Genomic DNA, 8,283 nt, shown 5'->3' with positions numbered 1-8,283 from the left:
TATAACATTCCAATTATTTATTTCAGAACATAGTCTATATTGTAGTATTAAAAACTGTGTTAAAGCAATATTCTGAAGGTTGTAACGTGGCACACTCTAGATGCAGGAGAGGTCTCCTATTTTATATAGCTTATGATACAGTTCATTATCTGTTCTGTTTCTTTTCCTACAAAATTCCCAGCTCATCCATTGGAGAGTATGGAATTAATCTGGCTTTGAACCAGGCTGGGTACTGAAGAAGACAATTAGTTTTAGAGCTGGTGCCTCATTTGTTGCTGAAGTTGAAAAGTGTACAGCAAAAGATACAGGACTTTGCAGAAGTAAAAAAAAAAAAAAAAAAAAAGACCACGTCACTAAAGAAGTTAAAGGGAGATGTCCTTGCCCTTGTTTCTGTCCCATTCCTTTCCCAGGTGGTCACCAACTTGTGTTCTTCATTTCTGGGTGCCTGACATCAGATCTTCATGCTTGTCTGCAGAATCCCAGAATCCAGGTGCGTTACCCCAGACGTGATGCAAAAATGGATAGTTCTGTCTTTAAAAAGGATGGTATAGCACAGAAGATCAAGGCCAGATGATGAAGAGTTTGGAGAAAATTAAGTATCAAGTAGGAATTATTTGGTTTTTTTGCAACTGTATTATTAGCTACCACCTTATGATGCACGAACATGTGCTACATGCACACTCTTCATTTTGGGAGTTTTAAAAGGTTTTGAATCATTGAATTCTCAATGGTTTTAATGCTGGGGGTGGGGTGGGGCTTTAAAACTCATGTGCCATTTCTCAGCTTTAAAAAAAGCAGACCCAACCTTCTTTTAAGCTGCAGTAGCAAATCACACTGCTAAAATTAATTGCTATTGTAATCGTCATTATTTTAATAGATTGTAGTAAATTTAATTTTTAAAAGATTTAATTTTTAAAAGAAACAGTGTACACTATTTTATCAATTAATCCCAAAATTGATCATTGCTATTAACACTTTTAACTTTGCTTCAAATCACAAGTTCCATTTCTGAAACTGATTTTATATTTGACTGAGAGATGTGAATACTCATTTCAAAACGATCAGACCAAAGTAATTTTAAACAAAGAAAAATAGACCTTTTTTTTTATCGCATTTTTATAAATAATTTCCATGCAAGTATATTTTTAATTTTTTAAATTCTCAAATTTTTAAATTTCTCAAATCTTGATTATCGAATTTTTAATTGAAGAATATATATAATGAAAATTCTATGTCCTTAAAACAACTGAAAAGCATACTAAACTAAATAATTATATTAGTTTAGTATTAACATAATTCATTGTACCTTCCCTATTTATAAGATTAGCAACTGGACATAAAAATTAAATTAATTTATCCAAGTTGCAGAAGAATTTAATTGTGAAATATTGCATTTATGAAACTTCTGTAGTACTTTTTAGTGAATGAGAAGAACATTACCGCCTCACCAAGCTATGTTGCCCTGCGCTGTTTGAGAGAGGATGGAACACTGCCCAGAAACGTCAGCCTTAGCTTAGGTGCGTGGTCCAGGGTCTGGTGTCCCACACCGGTTCTTCTGCAGAAGTAGCAAAAAAATCCTGTTTAATTGTGTCATTCTGTTTACCAGGGTGGATTTCTGGGGTGATACAGAAGGCAGCTGTTCGTCCTGCTTTCATGGGGACAAAGCTCGCCCAGGGGATGCTCGGGACTTGAGCCGAGCATCTCTGGCAGCCAGGCAGCACTAGGTGGAGCGCCAGGACGCTGGCCCGCTGCACGGACCGGGCCACCAAGAGGTCTCACTTTTGGGAAGCGCTGGAGGCTGGCAGGAGGCTGCCAGGCTGTTTTCAGCCTATTCTCAGACACAATGAATTCCAGAGTCTAACTGGCCGTTCTGGGGGTGAATGGAAATCTCCCGCTTTTGAATTGCCATCTTTTTCATGAGTGTTCATTCCCTTGTTTTGCAGACTAAGGAAACCAAACATCCCTTATCCTTCTGCTCTCCACAACTTAGTGCTCTAAATACTATCATGACTCAAGTTGCATGTCGCTTCCCTACAGTGCACAGCCTTGCTTTCTCTTTGTATCAGATCTCTTCCATGTTCTTGGTCATTCTTTTTGCCCCTTCTCTGGTTACCTGCTACCTTTGCAATACTCGCTTCAGAGATACATTGGCAAGTGCTGCTGGCAGGATTCCAGCTGAGGCCACACTATTGATTTTTCTTAAGAGCATTGTTTTATTTTTTTAGCTTTAGGTTTCCTATGGAAACAACATCTATGCAATTACAACGTCTGTGAACTTATTAGTTGATTTTGCACCAATTTTGACAGGTCAGTATAGGTTTCAAAGCGTATTTAATATCTTATTGCAAGCAGTTAGTAGCAGAGCAGAAAAAAGAGACATCCTCTAAATGTCCTGTTTGTGACAAGAGTGCAGTCTGTCCTCATGCTTTATGACATATGAGAGAATGACATGGGAAAGAGACCTTTTCCCCAGATGTTCCCAAATGCAGGGGAAACTTCAGTCAAAGATTATACCTTCTGAGAGAGAAAAATGAATCAGTCATAAGATGCAAACTGTAGTAACCCAGTCAATGTTAGATTCAGGACCCTCTGAGATTGTCAGTATTGTTCATTATCCCATTTCTGCATAAATTAACTCTCTTTTGGCTCCTTGTCAACAGTCTCAGTTGCTTACATCTGTTGGGGACAAATTTTCTTTGATCTTATGGAGAGGTACTGGGATTTATTTTTTCCACTGTAGCAGACATTGTTTTATGCTAAGCAACACCGAATTTAGTGTGGTTTTAGAGAGAAGCTAGAAGATCTTAGCAAAGTAAAAAATAAAAGGGAAGAGGGAGAGAAGAGTGGATACAATTAAGATTCTACTTTAGAAATGACACAGAACATCAGCAGCTGACAGAAATTCATCCTTTAAAAAATTATTCTTGTATTGTACCAAAAGAAGCAATCCCTTTATAAAAGTTATTTACCTGCAACATCAGCTTCAGAGGGTTTAACATCTATATCTATTGGAGGATATAATGGGACGATTTGATAAATATTGCTCACTGAAAAGGAATGAAATGTATGAGAGCTGTATGATTTGTTGCTGAATGTGGCTGCCCACAAAGCCGTTGATGCGTATGTCATACACTGGAGATTAAAAGCTCAAATTCTGCGACTATGGGATCATGCAAGCTTCTTTGATAACTGATCAAGTGGTCTGTGACTTGCCTAGCATGAAAGCTTTAAGCGCTTACAGAATCAAAGTTAAAACGAAAGATATCATTACAATTTCTCAGGGAGATAATCAAAAAGCACATCAAAATCTTGTAGGAACATCCTTGGAAAACTACAGCCAACGTCTGAAAAGACCATCAGAGTGCCTTAAGAGCAGAAAGACAAAATGTATATTGTCTATCCTGTGGTAGGGAAGAATAGACATGGGAGGCATTATAGATGCCATAGCATGAGATAATGCCTCGCATATGGTAAAGAATATGCAAATTGTAAAGTGGAAAAAAAACCACTTTGGGCCATATGTTCCCCTCTGGCATCAAACTGCATGGGAGAACAAAATAATCCAAAAATCATGTGATTTTTGAAGCGTAGCCATTCAACTGTGTTCTCCTGCTGCCTATGCAGCAGAGCGGGATCCAGACATGCTATATGAGAAGCTACACAACACTTTGAAGAGTGTTAAAGAAAGGAGAGCATGGCCCCATTCATCTCCCGGTTCAAACCTTCCCCATGCTGGAACTGGCAAGGGAACAGAAGAGCAAGGGTGGGCAGGGCAGGGATTCTGATACTCAGTTCAGAGTTTTGGTACAATATGAGTCAGGCACATGGGATGCCATCCTAGCCTAAATAAAAGCAGTGGCAAAACTGCCGTTGACCTAACAGGGACAGAATTTGTGCCTCGCTATATATATTTGATGGCCCCATCTTTCTGGAACAGCTGCGCTGCTGCTGTTGAGGCACCCCTCCAAGGTCCCCGATGCCACTGTACCACAAAGCTCTCCTGACAGCATCTGGAGATACAACAGGACATTGAGTGCTTCATGTTCAGAGAGGGACCACCTGGACTCTGCATTTCATGTGTGTGGATTTTAGGTGGTGTCAGAAGTATGACACCGTGGGGAGCTGCCCATTTGTCAGCTCTTTCCTTCCTGTCACTATTTATTCTTTTTTAATGCAGCCTATTGGCCATTTTTTTTACAGAAAAGGGAAGACAGTTACTTTTCTCCTTGGAGCAAAACCCCTTGAATTCCTTAGTTCTGCTGCTTTCCCTACCATGCAGCCAGAGAGATGGGAGCATACCCATGGGAAACTGGGAAGGAGTGCTTTGTAGGAGCTCCATTCAAAATCCACGTGTTCGCAGAAGATAGGACGTGTGGCAGTTCTGCTTACACGGGAAGTAGGCAAAGGTATAATGACACGTCCCAATATGAGGGAAGCTGTGTAACATAACATCATTTAGAAATATGTACATTGAGCTATAAATAAAGCTAAATGGAGAGAAAAAATAACACACTGAGGTGACCTGAAACAACAGAAGACTATACCATGAAAACAATGAACTTATAATTAGGGCCTCTTATATTCTCTAATCGTGAAATATTCCTTCCCCAGCAAATTATTTTCTACCACAGACCTTCTAATTTCTCTGTTCCCTGGGCATTCAAGTTGCACTTTTTGTTTTCTAACTGCTAAGCCTAATTTCTTGCACATGAGGGAATAAAATCTTTGTTGACTTTCAGCTGCCTCAGCATGGGGCCGACTTAGAGGTGGGTTCCATGTGGGAGTGGGTACTGAGAATAAAAACATCTGGACTGAGGGCAGAGGCTTTTCAGTCCCTTTGGCAATGAAGGGTAAAGAAGCTGAGGAACTGAATGCCAAGGGTTGTAATCCTCAATGTGCAAGGAAGAAAGCTGAAAGAAGAAATGCAATAACAGATGTAGAAGGTCAGGGTGTTCTCAAATTCAAAAACTATGAAAGGATCCAATCAGCAAGAGAATACGACATGCCTGGCATTAAACACAATAATTACAAACCTTTTTAATTGCATTAAAGTTCTTTCATATTTACTCAATGACACACCTGAAAATTATCTAATTAAAGTAGGGTATTCTGAGAAAATAAGAGACTTCCGCATCTCTGCAGAAGGGTGGTGCTGATTTTTAATGAAAGCAGTAGATATGCCAGAGGACTTCTGGGTTCATGTCTATGGCAGGTAGCGACAGTGGGTGCCTGAACCATGTATAAAAGGACTAAACTGCGTAGAGAGCTCAACACTGTGATTTTTCTTCATCATATTAATTCCTGGAGATGGAGGTTTGCTCAATAGCCAGGACCCAGAAATATTTTTACACAGGTGGCAGATTGTAGACAACAAGCCAGAGCCTTTTTGGTTCCAGACTACCCAGGCAGCACCTGAAGCAGAGTGAGAACAGCAGCCTCGTAGCATGTTTGTTAACAGGTTAATGCTCTCCTTTAAACACAGCCTGTTCTTGAATCGCATCATTCCTGTAGTACCCCACGGCAAGTACCAAACAGGCAAACCAGAGTGAGTATGCTAAGACAAATAAATGTAATACAGAAACCCACAGAAGGAAGAGATTCAGTGAAGGGAGTGATGGAATATCTGGAATTTGTATGTATCCTCAGCAATGCATTCATTACAGAAGTTGCAGCACTACAGCACTACCAGATGTCAAAAGGAGAGGAAATAATGTGAAATTATGGAAAAGTGGGAAGTAAAACATGAGTTCTGAGAGCAACAGATGGATAATGAAAGTGTTAAAATGTATACATTATCTACAACATGTATTTAGAGACTTTCGTCTGGCACGAAAATACTTCAGAAAATCCTAATGACAATTGCAGATAGATTTAAAAGGGCCCAGACTTCCACAGTTAACGGAATGAGTGAGGGAACTTGTACAGCCAACACAATATCAATAAGAATGATGTAAAACAATGTTAAAAATGCTGAACTGTGCATAGTAAAATGTTTCCTAGGGGAAGGAGTAAGAAGTAACAGGTCCTAAAGCGTGGCTTCAGTAAATGATAATTAAATAGGAAATGCTCCAGAAAGTCAGTAAAAAAGCCATGGAAAGCAAATATATGTTATAAAAGAAAGTTAAAACCAAATTACAAGGCAGTGATATAAAATAAATGTCACAGCATCGTGCAAAATATATGGAAGCAGTTGAAGCAACTACTGTTTTCATGGAACAGTTCAACTTCTTACATATATTTATTCTCTTTCGGGCGATCAAAATAGGTCCAGATGTATCTAAGAATGGGCACAGTCCTTGAGCTTAGGGTCCATAAAGGAGCAGGGAAACTTGCCTGGATAAGAGGAAAAACAAAATTATGCTTAAGATCTATTAGATGTTATCTTGCACTGAGACTGCACAATATTCTCAATGCCAGGGGGCTTAAAATATTTTATAGATAAAATTCAAACATAATTTCTAAATTATGTACGTTCAGTTGCATATAAAAAATGCAGATTTAAGGATTAATTTGAAGGTACTGTTTTGGTCAGTATGAGATACAGCTGGCTAATTAACTGTTTGTAGATTTTCATATGGTTATAACAAATAGCAAGTGTACACTAGGTTGCAAATGTTCATGTATGATATTGAAAACTTTTATTCAGGTAATTAATAACAGCTATCTTAGTTTTTTAGCTGGTAAAGTTTCCCTCCTATATTTTTCTAGATAGTTTTCCAATTAATTTAGATTTGTGAATGATTAGCATTTCCAAAAACTGATCTTATGTACATCTGACCTTGGACAATTGGAAGATAAGGAAGATATTACAAAAGGCTCTTTGAAAACTTTGGTTTGCGTATCTCCATTTCTCTTCTTGAAGCTTGTAGCAGAGAGAATTTCATTTCCCTGGCTACTAACCCACAAAGTAAGGCCTGTACTCCTTTTTGTCCCCTCGTAGCACCTTACCTCAACTGCTATATGTTTTTTTGTTTCTGCTGTAAACAAGAAGGTTGTTGACTTTAAAATTATAATCTTCCTTTTATGATCTAAAACATTCTCATTCAGTTCTTCTATCTGTGCCTGTTTCAGCACACCTCTGAGAGTCTAATAATATATTCCCAACCTATTTCTGCTTATATTATGACAACTTTTTAAATTACTTAGTCACATACTGCTTTTTTCTCCAGATTGGGTAGTGAACTGGCATTCATTTTTTGCCTGACTAACTCTGCAATACAGATAATTTTCTTTTAGCACATCTTCTGTTCGTTTATAGCACATAGTAGAAGTCATCTAGCATTTAATTCATTAACATGCTTTTGCTATATAATTTGCAGCTTTATTATCTCTAACAAAATACCATTCATAGTAACTAAGACATCATTCTGAAAAAAAATCCAGCAAGAAGAGTACAAAGGATGGGCTGGGGAGAGCACTGGAATGGAATTCCTATTTTGCTCTTCTATAACATTTTCCATCTTCATTCTTAAAGGACTATTACAAAGATGAATCATTATTTCCATTTGCCTATGGGAGAAACTGAGTCACCTGAAGAGGAAGTGATTTGCCACACAGCAAGTCAGTGAGAGAGCCAAGAGCAAAGAACAAGGTTCTTCATTTCCTGCCTGGTGCCCTCATGACATTAACTCAGTTTACAGCTCTGTCACAGTCTTCTTTATGACCTTAGGTGAGTCATTTGGGTCCTTTATTCTGCTAACACTGAAGTGCATGTTTAATGTAAGCATTTTTTTTAAGATCACAACGGGCTGAAAACTCTCTGCTAGTACATTGGCCATATACATGGATGGTTCCTTCTTTCTCACAGGTTCTTTGCAGCAGACATTTTTTTTGTTCAGTGCACTGTTATATTAGGTAATATTTTATTTTTCCTGATGTGTTTATTTTTTCCCAGAAAGTTTTCACAAGGACTAATTTTAGCCAGGGGAAACCTGTGTTTGCAGATGATAGAAAGAGGTAGGTTAGAGGAGCCTCTATTCTGTTGCTCAGAGGGTACATAACCTGTGTACTATGGGCCCCCAATTGTTCAGCTTTGCAAATGCTATTTTCCTTCTCCATAGACATCTGGAGCACAACTGCCTGCACTCCAGATGAAGTCATGGTGCAGGTGAGAGGAGAGTTCACTCCTCCACCTACTGCTCCCTACTCAGCATGGATGAATAGCTGAAAAAAACACCTTCTTTCCCCTGCCCTACCATATCCCATATGCACATAAAGCTCTTCCAACCATTTTCTCTAGCATTCCTTTAAGAACACCTCTGCACTGTCCTACAAAGCCTCATG

This window comes from Numenius arquata, chromosome 2, assembly GCF_964106895.1.
Source record: "Numenius arquata chromosome 2, bNumArq3.hap1.1, whole genome shotgun sequence".
Taxonomy (NCBI): Eukaryota; Metazoa; Chordata; class Aves; order Charadriiformes; family Scolopacidae; genus Numenius; species Numenius arquata.
Note: the sequence above shows the minus strand (reverse complement) of the source record.